The sequence below is a fragment of the Triticum aestivum genome, chromosome 2A, assembly GCF_018294505.1.
Source record: "Triticum aestivum cultivar Chinese Spring chromosome 2A, IWGSC CS RefSeq v2.1, whole genome shotgun sequence".
In the NCBI taxonomy this organism is placed as follows: Eukaryota; Viridiplantae; Streptophyta; class Magnoliopsida; order Poales; family Poaceae; genus Triticum; species Triticum aestivum.
Window position 1 is genome coordinate 58,542,612 of NC_057797.1, and position 16,366 is coordinate 58,558,977.

The window sequence follows — 16,366 nt, forward strand, 5'->3', positions numbered from 1 at the left end:
GCAATAGAAGCAAGACCAATAATTTCATCCTTACTAGGTAATTCTTCTTCACAGTGTTGTCTACTAAATCTAGAGAAATTAAATTCATGAGTCATATCATCTAAACCGATAGTAACAACATCCCTTTTGCAATCTATGGTAGCATTAACAGTATTTAAGAAGGGTCTACCAAAAATAATGGGACAAAAGCTATCTTGTGGGGAACCAAGAACAAGAAAATCAGCAGGATATTTAGTTTTCCCACACAAGACTTCAACATCTCTAACAATCCCCATTGGTGAAATAGTATCTCTATTGGCAAGTTTAATTGTGACATCAATATCTTCCATCTCAGCGGGTGCAATACCATGCATAACTTCTTTGTATAAGGAATAATGTATCACACTAGCACTATCACCCATATCACATAAACCATGATAACAATGATCTCCTATTTTTACAGAAATAACAGGCATGCCTACCACAGGTCTAGGTTTATCTTTGGCACATGGTTTAGCAATTCGAGCACTTTCATCACCGAAATAAATAACATGCCCATCAATATTATCAGTCAAGAGATCTTTAACAATAGCAATATTAGGTTCAACTTTAATTTGCTCAGGAGGTGTATATGTTTTAATATTGCTTTTGTGAACCACAGTTGAAGCTTTAGCATGATCCTTTATCCTAACAGGAAAAGGTGGTTTCTCAACATAAGAAGTAGGAACAATTAGATCATTATAAGTGACAATCTTTTCTTCAACTTTAATAGGTGCATCTACTTTTACTTCTATGGGAGGATGATATTTAAACCACTTCTCCTTGGGGAGATCAACATAAGTAGCAAAATATTCATAGAAAGAAGCTACTATCTCAGAGTCAAGTCCATATTTAGTGCTAAATTTACGAAAAATATCGGTATCCATAAAAGATTTAACACAATCAAAACTAGGTGTCATACCTGACTCCTTACCTTTGTCGAGGTCCCAATCTTCGGAGTTGCATTTAATTCTTTCCAATAAATCCCATTTGAATTCAATAGTCTTCATCATAAAAGAGCCAGCACAAGAAGTATCAAGCATGGTGCGATTGTTATTAGAAAGCCGAGCATAAAAATTTTGAATAATCATTTCTCTTGAGAGCTCATGATTGGGGCATGAATATAACATTGATTTCAGCCTCCCCCAAGCTTGAGCAATGCTTTCTCCTTCGCGAGGCCAAAAATTATATATATAATTGCGATCACGATGAACAAGATGCATAGGATAAAACTTCTGATGAAATTCCATTTTCAATCGTTTGTAATTCCAAGACCCCATATCATCACATAGCCAATACCATGTCGATGTGTCTCCCTTCGAAGATAAAGGGAAGACCTTCTTCTTAACAACATCTTCGGGTACACCTGCAAGCTTAAATAATCCACAAACTTGATCCACATATATTAGATGCTCATCAGGATGTTTTGTTCCATCTCCTAAAAAAGATTAGCTAGCAGTTTTTCTATCATACCCGAAGGAATTTCAAAGCAGGCATTTTCATTTTCATTTTCATTTTTCGTAGGTTGAGTAGGTTGAGGAGCAACTCTTTGCTCTACTGGTCGGGGTTAAGATACCCCAAACAAACCCCTAAGAGGATTACTTTCCATAGTAACAAGTGACAGTAAATTTCAGCACACTATATAAATTTTTCCTTACCAAATTCCACCTACCAAAGGCGCTTCACTCCCCGGCAACGACGCTAGAAAAGAGTCTTGATGACCCACAAGTATAGGGGATCTATCGTAGTCCTTTCGATAAGTAAGAGTGTCGAACCCAACGAGGAGCAGAAGGAAATAATAAGCGGTTACCAGCAAGGTATTCTCTGCAAGTACTGAAATAAGTGGTAACAGATAGTTTTGTGATAGGATAATTTGTAATGAGCAACAAGTAACAAAAGTAAATAAAGTGCAGCAAGGAGGCCCAATCCTTTTTGTAGCAAAGGACAAGCCTGGACAAACTCTTATATAGAGAAAAGCGCTCCCGACGACACATGGAAATATCGTCAAGCTAGTCTTCATCACGTTCATATGATTCGCGTTCGGTACTTTGATAATTTGGTATGTGGGTGGACCGGTGCTTGGGTACTGCCCTTACTTGGACAAGCATCCCACTTATGATTAACCTCTATTGCAAGCATCCGCAACTACAACAAAAGTATTAAGGTAAACCTAACCATAGCATGAAACATATGGATCCAAATCAGCCCCTTACGAAGCAACGCATAAACTAGGGTTTAAGCTTCTGTCACTCTAGCAACCCATCATCTACTTATTACTTTACAATGCCTTCCTCTAGTCCCAAATAATGGTGAAGTGTAATGTAGTCGACGTTCACATAACACCACTAGAGGAGAGACAACATACATCTCATCAAAATATCGAACGAATACCAAATTCACATGACTACTAATAGCAAGACTTCTCCCATGTCCTCAGGAACAAAAGTAACTACTCACAAAGCATAAACATGTTCATAATCAGAGGGGTATTAATGTGCATATAGGATCTGAACATATGATCTTCCACCAATTAAACCAACTAGCATCAACTATAAGGAGTAATTAACACTACTAGCAACCTACTAGCACCAATCCCGGACTTGGAGACAAGAATTGGATACAAGATATGAACTAGGGTTTTGAGAGGAGATGGTGCTGATGAAGATGTTGATGGAGATTGCCCTCTCCCGATGAGAGGAGCGTTGGTGATGACGATGGCGATGATTTCCCCCTCCGGGAGGGAAGTTTCCCCGGCAGAACAGCTCCGCTAGAGCCCTAGATTGGTTCCGCCTCGTGGCGGTGGAGTTTCATCAGAGAAGATGGCTTGTTATTTTTCCCATCGAAAGACTTCATATAGCAGAAGATGGCCACTGGAGGGCCACCAGGGGGCCCACGAGGTAGGGGGCGCGCCCAGGGGGTAGGGCGCGCCCCCCACCCTCGTGGGCAGGGTGTGGCCCCCCTGGTGAATCTCTTCCGCTGAGTATTTTTTATATATTTGGAAAACGTCTTCCATGAAGTTTCGGGACTTTTGGAGCTGTGCAGAATAGGTCTCTAATATTTGCTCCTTTTCCAGCCCAGAATCCCAGCTGCCGGCATTCTCCCTCTTGATGTAAACCTTGTAAAATAAGAGAGAATAGGCATAAGTATTGTGACATAATGTGTAATAACAACCCATAATGCAATAAATATCGATATAAAAGCATGATGCAAAATGGACGTATCAGTTACCATGCGATCTTGGGCAGGCCCGCGTATGTAAAGTTCATGGCAGTCCCGTCCTACACCTACCTATAGCTGAAGATGCCTGTCTTGAGCGGTACGATCACCATATGGAGAAGCACGAAGAAAGCCTACATGGCTGAAGTGGCAAACATGGAGCTCGCTGAGGCCGCCCTGGCCTCCGTCGAGCTTGCAAAGATAAGGAAGAGGATAGGGCCATTAGAGGCCAAGATCCCCTAGAAGCCAAGACCTGGTCATGTCTTCCAGCCGGCCAAGCATACCAAAAAAGTCCATGTCCACCCGGAAGATCCTGACAAAACAGTGAGTATCGACGGAGACCTCTAAGAGAGACAGGAGGAAGATCTCCTTGCTTTCCTCCGATCCAACTAGGACATATTCGCCTAGAAACCCGCCAACATGCCAGGAGTGCTAGCGGAGAAGGCCGAACACTGCCTAAACATCTGCAAGGATGCGAGGCCGGTAAAGCAGGCCCTACAATGCTTTGCCATAGAAAAAATGAATGGCAATAGGAGAACAGATAGCACACCTACTCGCGGCCAAATTCATAAGAGAGGTCGCTGCTACTTCTTGAGCTTGCGTTGGTTTTTCCCTTGAAGAGGAAAGGGTGCTGTAGCAAAGTAGAGATAAGTATTTTTCCTCAGTTTAGAACCAAGGTATCAATCCAGTAGGGGGTACAATCAAGTCTCCATCTATGCACCTGCACAAACAATCAAACACTTGCACCCAACACGATAAAGGGGTTGTCAATCCCTTCACGGTCACTTGAAAGGATGAGATCTGATAGAGATAGATATAAAAGATTACTAAAACATAAAACAAAGTAAAAACAAATAAATTGCAGCAAGGTATTTTTTTGTGTTTTTTGATTTATAGATCTGAAAATATATGATGGAAAATAGACCTGGGGGCCATAGGGTTTCACTAGAGGCTTCTCTCTTGAAGATAACATACGATGGGTGAACAAATTACTGTTGAGCAACTAATAGAAAAGTGCAAAGTTATGATGATATCTAAGACAATGATCATGAATATAGGCATCATGTCCATGTCAAGTAGACCGAAACGATTCTGCATCTACTACTATTACTCCACACATCGATCGATATCCAGCATGCATCTAGAGTATTAAGTTCATAAGAACGGAGTAACGCCTTAAGTAAGATGACATGATGTCGAGGGATAAACTCAAGCAATATGACATAAACCCCATCTTTTTATCCTTGATGGCAACATTACAATACGTGCATCGCTACCCCTACTATGTCACTGGGTGAGGACACTGCAAGCCAAACAGTTTACCCGCTGGTACATGATGTCTACTAAGCAACTTTATTCTTGTAGACACGTGTTGGGCCTCCAAGCGCAGAGTTTTGTAGGATAGTAGCAATTTTCCCTCAAGTGGATGACCTAAGGTTTATCAATCCGTGGGAGGTGTAGGATGAAGATGGTCTCTCTCAAAAAACCCTGCAACCAAACAATAAAAAGTCTCTTGTGTCCCCAACACACCAAATACAATGGGAATTTGTATAGGTGCACTAGTTAGGCGAAGAGATGGTAATAAAAGCGTAGTAATGATAGTAGATATTGATTTTTGTAAGAAGAATAATAAAAAAACAGCAAGGTAGCCATTGATAAAACGGAGCACAAACGATATTGCAATGCTTGAAAATGAGGCCTAGTGTTCGTACTTACGTTAGTGCAATCTCTCAACAATACTAATATAATTGGATCATATAACCATCCCTCAACATGCGATGAAGAATCACTCCAAAGTTCCTATCTAGCGGAGAGCATAAGAAGAAATTGTTTGTAGCTATTCTTTCCGATCGATCTATCCAAGAGTTCGTACTAAAATAACACCAAGTTATTCTTTCCAACTAATCTATCAAGAGTTCATACTAAAATAACACTAAGTTATTCTTTCCGATCAATCTATCAAGAGTTAGTACTAAAATAACACCAAAGCAAATTCCGATTCATAATACTCAATCCAACACAAAGAACCTCAAATAGTGCCCCAAGATTTCTACCGGAGAAACAAAAGACAAGAACGTGCATCAACCTCTATGCGTAGATTACCCCAATGTCACCTCGGGAATCTGCGAGTTGAGTGCCAAAACACATATCAAGTGAATCAATATGATACCCCATTGTCACCACGGGTATTCATAGCAAGACATACATAAAGTGCTCTCAAATCCATGCAAGTATTCAATACAATAAAACAAAATCTCAAAGGGAAATCTCAATTCACAACAAGATAGAGAGGGGAAAACACCATATGATCCAACTATATTAACAAAGCCCCCGATACATCAAGATCATGCAATCAAGAACACGAGAGAGAGAGAGAGAGAGAGAAAGAGATTAAACACATAGCTACTGGTACAAACCCTCAGCCCTGAGGGTGGACTACTCACTCCTCATCATGGTGGCCGCCGAGATGATGAAGATGGCCATCGATGATAATTTCCCCGTCCGGCAGAGTGCCGGTACGGGGTCTAGATTGGTTTTTCGTGTCTACAGAGGCCTGCAGTGACGGAACTTCTGATCTAGGGTTACCCCGAGGGTATTTGGAATATTTGGGAATTTATAGGGCTAAGAGGCGGTGCGGGAGGCCACCGAGGTGGACACAACCCTCCTGGGCGCGCCTGGGCTCGGAGTCGTGCTCTGGTGGGTTGTGCTCCCCTCGGAGCTCCCCTATGGTACTTCTTTGGCCCACCGGGTGTCTGATAACCCACAATTATAGGGGGTCAATTGTAGCCTCTTTCAATAAGTAAGAGTGTCGAACCCAACGAGGAGCTAAAGGTAGAACGAATATTCCCTCAAGTTCTGTCGACCACCGATACAACTCTACGCACGCTTAATGTTTGCTTTACCTAGAACAAGTATGAAACTAGAAGTACTTTGTAGGTGTAACGAGATAGGTTTGCAAGAATATAAAGAGCACGTAAATAAAAACTAGGGCCTGTTTTAGGTAAATAAGCAATAAAGTTAATATAGCGAGTGTGGAAAAGTGGTGGTAGGAGTTGCGGAATTCTCCCTAAGCAATTGACTACTTTACTAGACCGACAACAAGTTTTATGTGGGAGATGAAGGAAATATGCCCTATAGGCAATAATAAAGTTGTTATTTATATTTCCTTATATCATGATAAATGTTTATTATTCATGCTAGAATTGTATTAACCGGAAACTTAGTACATGTGTGAATACATAGACAAACAAAGTGTCACTAGTTTGCCTCTACTAGACTAGCTCGTTGAATCAATGATGGTTATGTTTCCTAACCATAGACATGAGTTGTCATTTGATTAACGGGATCACATCATTAGAGAATGATGTGATTGACTTGACCCATCCGTTAGCTTAGCATGATGACCGTTTAGTTCGTTGCTATTGTTTTCTCCATAACTATACATGCTCCTATGACTATGAGATCATGCAACTCCCGAATACCGGAGGAACACTTTGTGTGCTACCAAACGTCACAACGTAACTGGGTGATTATAAAGGTGCTCTACAGGTGTCTCTAATGGTGTTTGTTGAGTTGGCATGGATCAAGATTAGGATTTGTCACTCCGATTGTCGGAGAGGTATCTATGGGCCCTCTCAGTAATGCACATCACAATAAGCCTTGCAAGCAATGTAGCTAATGATTTAGTTACAGGATGTAGCATTACGAAACGAGTAAAGAGACTTGCCAGTAACGAGATTGAACTAGGTATTGAGATACCGACGATCGGATCTCGGGCAAGTAACATACCAATGACAAAGGGAACAACATATAATGCTATGCGGTTTGATCGATACAGATCTTCGTAGAATATGTAGGAACCAATATGAGCATCCAGGTTCCGCTATTTGTTATTGACCGGAGACATGTCTCGGTCATGTCTACATAGTTCTCGAACCCGTAGGGTCCGCACGCTTAACGTTCGGTGACGATCGGTATTATAAGTTTATGTGTTTTGATGTACCGAAGGTAGTTCGGAGTACCGGATTTGATCACGGACATGACGAGGAGTCTTGGAATGGTCGAGACGTAAAGATCGATATATTGGAAGCCTATATTTGGATATCAAAATGGTTCCGAGTGGTTCGGGCATTTTTCCGGAGTACCGGGAGGTTACCGGAACCCCCCGGGGAGTATATGGGCCTTATTGGGCCTTAGTGGAATAGAGGAGAGGGAAGGGAAGGAGGGAGGCGCGCCCCAAGCCCAATCCAAATTGGGAGGGGGCCGGCCCCCCTTTCCTTCCTTCCTCTCCTACTTCTACTTGGAAGGGGGGAATCCTACTCCTGGAGGGAGTAGGACTCCCCTAGGGCGCGCCATAGAGAGGGCCGACCCTCCCCCTCCTCCACTCCTTTATATACGGGGGAGGGGGCATCCCATGAAGACACAAGTTGATCATTGATCTTTTTGCCGTGTGCGGTGCCCCCGTCCACCATAATCCACCTCGGTCATATCGTAGTGGTGCTTAGGCGAAGCCCTGTGTCGGTAGCTTCCCGCGAAGCTCTACTGGATCGTGAGTTCGTGGGACGTCACCGAGCTAAGCGTGTGCAGATCGCGGAGGTGCCGTACATTCAGTACTAGGATCGGTCGATCGTGAAGACGTACGACTACATCAACCGCGTCGTCATAACGCTTCCGCTTATGGTCTACGAGGGTACGTGGACGACACTCTTCCCTCTCGTTGCTATGCATCACCATGATCTTGCGTGTGCGTAGGATTTTTTTTGAAATTACTACGTTCCCCAACAGTGGCATCCGAGCCAGGTTTATGCGTAGATGTTATACGCACGAGTAGAACACAAAGGAGTTGTGGGCGTGGGTATATACATATTGCTTGCCGTCACTAGTTGATTCTTGATTCAGCGGCATTGTTGGATGAAGCGGGCCAGACCAACATTACGCGTACACTTACGTGAGACTGGTTCTACTGACGTGCTTTGCACACAGGTGGCTAGTGGGTGTCTGTTTCTCCAGCTTTAGTTGAATCGGATTCAATGAACATGGTTCTTTCTCAAGATCAAAAAGCAATCACTATACTGTGTTGTGTTTTTTAATGCGTAGGTAAGAACAGTTCTTGCTCAGCCCGTAGCAGCCACGTAAAACTTGCAACAACAAAGTAGAGGACGTCTAACTTGTTTTTGCTGGGCATGTTGTGATGTGATATGGTCAAGACATGATGCTAAATTTTATTGTATGAGATGATCATGTTTTGTAACACAGTTATCGGCAACTAGCAGGAGCCATATGGTTGTCGCTTTATTGTATGAAATGCAATCGCCATGTAATTGCTTTACTTTATCACTAAGCGGTAGCGATAGTTGATGTCTACTACACAACCTTCTTCTTGTAGACGTTGTTGGGCCTCCAAGTGCAGAGGTTTGTAGGACAGTAGAAAATTTCCCTCAAGTGGATGACCTAAGGTTTATCAATCCGTAGGAGGCGTAGGATGAAGATGGCCTCTCTCAAGCAACCCTGCAACCAAATAACAAAGAGTCTCTTGTGTCCCCAACACACCCAATACAATGGTAAATTGTATAGGTGCACTATTTTGGCGAAGAGATGGTGATACAAGTGGTATATGGATAGTAGATAATAGTTTTTGTAATCTGAAAATATAAAAACAGCAAGGTAACTAATGATAAAAGTGAGCGTAAACGGTATTGCAATGCGTTGAAACAAGGCCTAGGGTTCATACTTTCGCTAGTGCAAGTTCCCTCAATAATAATAACATAATTGGATCACATAACTATCCCTCAACATGCAACAAAGAGTCACTCCAAAGTCACTAATAGCGGAGAACAAACGAAGAGATTATGGTAGGGTACAAAACCACCTCAAAGTTATTCTTTCCAATCAATTCGTTGGGCTATTCCTATAAGTGTCACAAACAGCCCTAGAGTTCGTACTAGAATAACACCTTAAGACACAAATCAACCAAAACCCTAATGTCACCTAGATACTCCAATGTCACCTCAAGTATCCGTGGGTATGATTATACGATATGCATCACACAATCTCAGATTCATCTATTCAACCAACACATAGAACCTCAAAGAGTGCCCCAAAGTTCTACCGGAGAATCACGATGAAAACGTGTGCCAACCCCTATGCATAAGTTCATGGGCAGAACCCACAAGTTGTCACCAAAACATACATCAAGTGAATCACGTGATATCCCATTGTCACCACAGATATGCACGGCAAGACATACATCAAGTGTTCTCAAATCTTTAAAGACTCAATCCGATAAGATAACTTCAAAGGGAAAACTCAATCCATTACAAGAGAGTAGAGGGGGGAAGAAACATCATAGGATCCAAATATAATAGCAAAGCTCGCGATACATCAAGATCGTATCACCTCAAGAACACGAGAGAGAGAGAGAGATCAAACACATAGTTACTAGTACATACCCTCAGCCCCGAGGGAGAACTACTCCCTCCTCATCATGGAGAGCACTGGGATGATGAAGATGGCCACCAGAGAGGGATTCCCCCTCCGGCAGGGTGCCGGAACGGGTCTAGATTGGCTTTTGGTGGCTACGGAGGCTTCTGGCGGCAGAACTCCTGATATATTGTGCTCCCCGATCATTTTAGGGTATATGGAGATAGATTGGCGGAAGAAGTACGTCAGGGGAGCCACAAGGGGCCCACGAGGGTGGAGGGCGCGCCCAGGAGGGTGAGCGCGCCCCCCTACCTCGTGGCTTCCTTGAAGCTTCCTTGATGTGGACTCCAAGTCTCCCGGGTTGCTTTTCTTCCAAAAATAAGTTCCGTGAAGTTTCAGGTCAATTGGACTCCGTTTGATTTTCCTTTTCTGCGATACTCTAAAACAAGGAAAAAACAGAAATTGGCACTGGGCTCTGGGTTAATAGGTTAGTCCCAAAAATAATATAAAAGTGTATAATAAAGCCCATAAACATCCAAAACAGAAGATAATATAGCATGGAGCGATCAAAAATTATAGATACGTTGGAGACGTATCAATAGTCATAGAAGCAATAGTTGGCGAGATGACAACGATGCTTCGATGGTGATCAAGGTGTCAAGCCGGTGACGATGGTGATCATGACGGTGCTTTGGAGATGGAGATCAAAGGCACAAGATGATGATGACCATATCATATCACTTATATTGATTGCATGTTATGTTTATCCTTTATGCATCTTATTTTGCTTAGTTCGGCGGTAGCATTATAAGATGATCTCTCACTAAATTTCAAGGTATAAGTGTTCTCCCTGAGTATGTACCGTTGCTATAGTTCGTCGTGCCGAGACACCACGTGATGATCGAGTGTGATAAGCTCTACGTTCACATACAACGGGTGCAAGTCAGTTTTGCACACGCGGAATACTCGGGTTAAACTTGACGAGCCTAGCATATGCAGATATGGCCTTGGAACACTGGAGACCGAAAGGTCGAGCGTGAATCATATAGTAGATATGATCAACATAGTGATGTTCACCATTGAAAACTACTCCATCTCACGTGATGATCGGACATGGTTTAGTTGATATGGATCACATGATCACTTAGATGATTCGAGAGATGTCTATCTAAGTGGGAGTTCTTAAGTAATTTGATTAATTGAACTTTAATTTATCATGAACTTAGTACCTGATAGTATTTTGCATGTCTATGTTGTTGTAGATAGATGACCCATGTTGTTGTTCCGTTGAATTTTAATGTGTTCCTAGAGAAAGCAAAGTTGAAAGATGATGGTAGCAACTACATGGACTGGGTCCATAACTTCAGGATTATCCTCATTGCTGCACAGAAGAATTACGTCCTGGAAGCACCGCTAGGTGACAAACCCGCTGCAGGAGCAATGCCAGATGTTATGAACACCTGGCAGAGCAAAGCTGATGACTACTCGATAGTTCAGTGTGCCATGCTTTACGGCTTAGAACCGGGACTTCAATGACGTTTTGAACGTCATGTAGTATATGAGATGTTCCAGGAGTTGAAGTTAATATTTCAAGCAAATGCCCGGATTGAGAGATATGAAATCTCCAATAAGTTCTACAGCTGCAAGATGGAGGGGAATAGTTCTTTTAGTGAACATATACTCAGAATGTCTGGGTACCACAACCACTTGACTCAACTGGGAGTTAATCTTCCTGATGATAGTGTCATTGACAGAGTTATTCAATCACTGCAACCAAGCTACAAGAGCTTCGTGATGAACTATAATATGCAAGGGATGGATAAGACGATTCCCGAGCTCTTCGCAATGCTAAAGGTTGCGGAGGTAGAAATCAAGAAGGAGCATCAAGTGTTGATGGTCAACAAGACCACCAGTTTCAAGAAAAATGGTAAAGGAAAGAAGGGGAACTTCAAGAAGAACAGCAAGACAGTTGCTGCTCAAGTGAAGAAACCCAAGTCTGGACCTAAGTCTGAGACTGAGGGCTTCTACTACAAAGGCACTGGCCACTGGAAGCGGAACTGCCCCAAGTATTTGGCGGAGAAGAAGGATGGCAAAGTGAAAGGTATATTTGATATACATGTTATTGATGTGTATCTTACTAATGCTCGCAGTAGTGCCTGGGTATTTGATACTGGTTCAGTTGCTAACATTTGCAACTCGAAATAGGGGCTACGGATTAAGCGAAGATTGGCTAAAGACGAGGTAACGATGAGCGTGGGAAATGGTTCCAAAGTCGATGTGATCGCCGTCGGCAAGCTACCTCTACATCTACCTTCGGGATTAGTATTAGACCTAAATAATTGTTATTTGGTGCCAGTGTTGAGCATGAACATTATATCTGTATCTTGTTTGATGCGAGACAGTTATTCATTTAAATCAGAGAATAATGGTTGTTCTATTTATACGAGTAATATCTTTTATGGTCATGCACCCCTGATGAGTGGTCTATTTTTACTAAATCTTGATAGTAGTGATACACATGTTCATAGTATTGAAGCCAAAAGATGCAGAGTTGATAATGATAGTGCAACTTATTTGTGGCACTGTTGTTTAGGTCATATTGGTGTAAAGCGCATGAAGAAACTCCATTTTGATGGACTTCAGGAATCACTTGATTATGAATCACTTGGTACTTGCGAACCATGCCTCATGGGCAACATGACTAAAACTCCGTTCTCCGGAACAATGGAGCGAGTAACAGAGTTATTGGAAATCATACATACTGATGTATGTGGTCCAATGAACATTGAAGCTCGTGGCGGATATCATTATTTTCTCACCTTCACAGATGATTTGAGCAGATATGGGTATATCTACTTAATGAAACATAAGTCTGAAACATTTGAAAAGTTCAAAGAATTTCAGAGTGAAGTGGAAAATCATGGTAACAAGAAAATCAAGTTTCTACGATCTGATCGTGGAGGCGAATATTTGAGTTAAGAGTTTGGACTTCATTTGAAAAAATGCGGAATAGTTTCGCAACTCACGCCACCTGGAACACCACAACATAATGGTGTGTGAGGGAGTCCTGGATTAGGGGGTCTCCGGATAGCCGGACTATCTCCATTGGCCGGACTGTTAGACTCTGAAGATACAAGATTGAAGACTTCGTCTCGTATCCGGATGGGACTCTACTTGGCGTGGAAGGCAAGCTAGGCAATACGTATATGGATATCTCCTCCTTTGTAACCGACCTTGTGTAACCCTAACCCTCTCCGGTGTCTATATAAACCGAAGGGTCTTAGTCCGTAGGACAATAATCACAACATACAATCATGCCATAGGCTAGCTTCTAGGGTTTAGCCTCTCTGATCTCGTGGTAGATCTACTCTTGTACTACCCATATCATCAATATTAATCAAGCAGGACGTAGGGTTTTACCTCCATCAAGAGGGCCCGAACCTGGGTAAAACTTCGTGTCCCCTGCCTCCAGTTACCATCTGGCCTAGACGCACAGTTCGGGACCCCCTACCCGAGATCCGCCGGTTTTGACACCGACATTGGTGCTTTCATTGAGGGTTCCTCTGTGTCGTCGCCATTAGGCTTGATGGCTCCTACTATCATCGATAGCGATGCGGTCCAGGGTGTGACTTTTCTCCCCGGACAGATCTTCATATTCGGTGGCTTTGCACTGCGGGCTAATTCGCTTGGCCATCTGGAGCAGATTGAAAGCTACGCCCCTGGCCATCAGGTCAGATTTGGAAGTTTGAACTACACGGCCGACATCCGCGGAGACTTGATCTTCGATGGATTCGAGCCATAGCCGGGCGCGCCGCACTGTCGCGATGGGTATGACCTAACTCTACCGCCGGACAGTATCCCAAAGGCCGCACCCGCATCAGCTCCGATCCTTAGCTCGGAGCAAACTGCGCCAATCGAGGACGGGTTGTTAGACACCGCCTTGGGGGCTACAGTCTCAACGGTGATCAAGCCACACACCAGCATAACCCTCTGCGCAGCCCGTGACTCCAAGGTGCCGGACTCTCATTCTGACTCCAAACCGCCCGTGCCCCTGCCAATCGAATCCGATTGGGCGCCGATCATGGAATTCACCGCCGCGGATATCTTTCAGCACTCGCCCTTCGGCGACATTCTGAATTCACTAAGGTCTCTCTCTTTGTCAGGAGAGCCCTGGCCGGATTATGGCCAACAGGATTGTGATGCGGACAACGAAGAAATTCGACGCCCACCCACCACCCACTTCGTAGCCACTGTCGATGATTTAACCAACATGCTCGACTTCGACTCCGAAAACATCGACGGTATGGACGACGATGTAGGAGACGAACACGAACCAGCACCTATAGGGCACTGGAAATCCACCTCGTCATATGACATATACATGGTGGATACACCCAATGAAGGCAATGGCAACAAGATAGCGGAGGATGACCCCTCCAAGAAGCAACCCAAGCGCCGACGTCAGCGGCGCCGCTCTAAGTCCCTCCAAAGCAAAAGTGATGATACCGGCACAGGAGATAATACTCCGGATAATGCCGAAGACAACAACAATCCCCTCCAGCAAGATTTAGAGCAGGAGGATGAAGGAGCCAGCTCCCCTGAGAGAGCGGTAGACGGAGAAAAGGAGGATGATCACATGCCCCCCTCCGAAGACGAGGCAAGCCTCGGCGATGATGAATTCACCGTCCCAGAGGACCCCATCGAACAAGAGCGCTTCAAACGCCGGCTTATGGCCACGGCAAACAGCCTGAAGAAAAAGCAGCAGCAACTTCAAGCTGATCAAGATCTGCTAGCGGACAAATGGACTGCAGTCCTCGCGGCCGAGGAATATAAACTCGATAATCCCTCCAAGAGTTACCCAAGGCGCAGGTTACTTCCCCGACTGGAGGAAGAAGCGCATGATATGGCTGATCGGCCACCTCATGGCCGTGATAGAGAGGCATTCCAGCCAAAAGCTCAGCCTCCACCCTAACGCCATTCAAATAAAAAGGCATGGGGAGGTACACCAGACCTACGAGACATATTGGAGGACAAGGCAAAGCATTCAAGATTGATCTACGGATCACGAGGGCGCACCACTCTGCGAGACGACAAACTTCACGCCGGATACAGTAAAAGCAAATCTGGCCGGGCCGAACACAGCGGGCAAGACCCATTCGAGCTGCGTCGTGATATAGCCCAATACAGAGGCGCCGCACACCCCTTATGCTTCACAGACGAAGTAATGGAACATCAATTCCCAGAAGGTTTCAAACCTGTAAACATTGAATCATACGACGGCACAACAGATCCCGCAGTATGGATTGAGGACTTCCTCCTCCACATCCACATGGCCCGCGGTGATGACTTACACGCCATCAAATACCTCCCATTAAAGCTCAAAGGACCAGCGCGGCATTGGCTTAACAGCTTGCCAGCGGACTCCATTAGCTGTTGGGAAGATCTGGAAGCCGCATTCCTCGACAACTTTCAGGGCACTTATGTGCGACCACCAGACGCCGATGATTTGAGCCACATAATTCAGCAGCCAGAAGAGTCGGCCAGGCAATTCTGGACTCGGTTCCTTACAAAGAAAAATCAAATCGTCGACTGTCCGGATGCGGAGGCCTTAGCGGCTTTCAAGCACAACATCCGAGACGAGTGGCTAGCCCGGCACCTTGGTCAGGAAAAGCCGAAATCTATGGCAGCTCTCACGACGCTCATGACCCGCTTTTGTGCGGGAGAAGACAGCTGGCTGGCTCGCAGTAATAACATATCAAAGAACCATGGTACCTCAGATACCAAGGACGGCAATAGTAGGTCACGTCGCAACAAGCATAAGCGCCGCATTAACAGCGAAAATACTGAGGATACGGCAGTCAATGCCGGATTCAAAGGCTCTAAACCCGGTCAGCGGAAAAAGCCATTCAAACAAAGTACGCCGGGTCCGTCCAGCTTGGACCGTATACTCGATCGCTCGTGTCAAATACACGGCACCCCAGACAAGCCAGCCAATCACACCAACAGGGATTGTTGGGTGTTCAAGCAGGCCGGCAAGTTAATTGCCGAAAACAAGGACAAGGGGCCGCATAGCGATGACGAGGAGGAACCCCGGCAGCCGCACACTGGAGGACAGAAGAGGTTTCCCCCGCAAGTGCGGACGGTGAACATGATATACGCAACCCACATCCCCAAGAGGGAGCGGAAGCGTGCGCTCAGGGACGTATATGCGTTGGAGCCAGTCGCCCCAAAGTTCAACCCTTGGTCCTCCTGCCCGATCACCTTCGATCGCAGGGACCACCCCACTAGTATCCGTCATGGCGGATTTGCCGCACTGGTCCTAGACCCAATCATCGACGGATTTCACCTCACTCGAGTCCTTATGGACGGCGGCAGCAGCCTGAACCTGCTTTATCAGGACACAGTGCGCAAAATGGGTATAGACCCCTCAAGGATCAAACCCACAAAAACGACCTTTAAGGGCGTTATTCCAGGCGTAGAGGCCCATTGCACAGGCTCAATTACACTGGAAGTGGTCTTCGGATCCCCGGATAACTTCCGAAGCGAAGAGTTAATCTTCGATATAGTCCCGTTCCGCAGTGGTTATCACGCGCTGCTCGGGCGAACCGCATTTGCTAGATTCAATGCGGTACCGCATTATGCATACCTCAAGCTCAAGATGCCAGGACCCCGCGGAGTTATTACAGTCAATGGAAACACAGAGCGCTCCCTC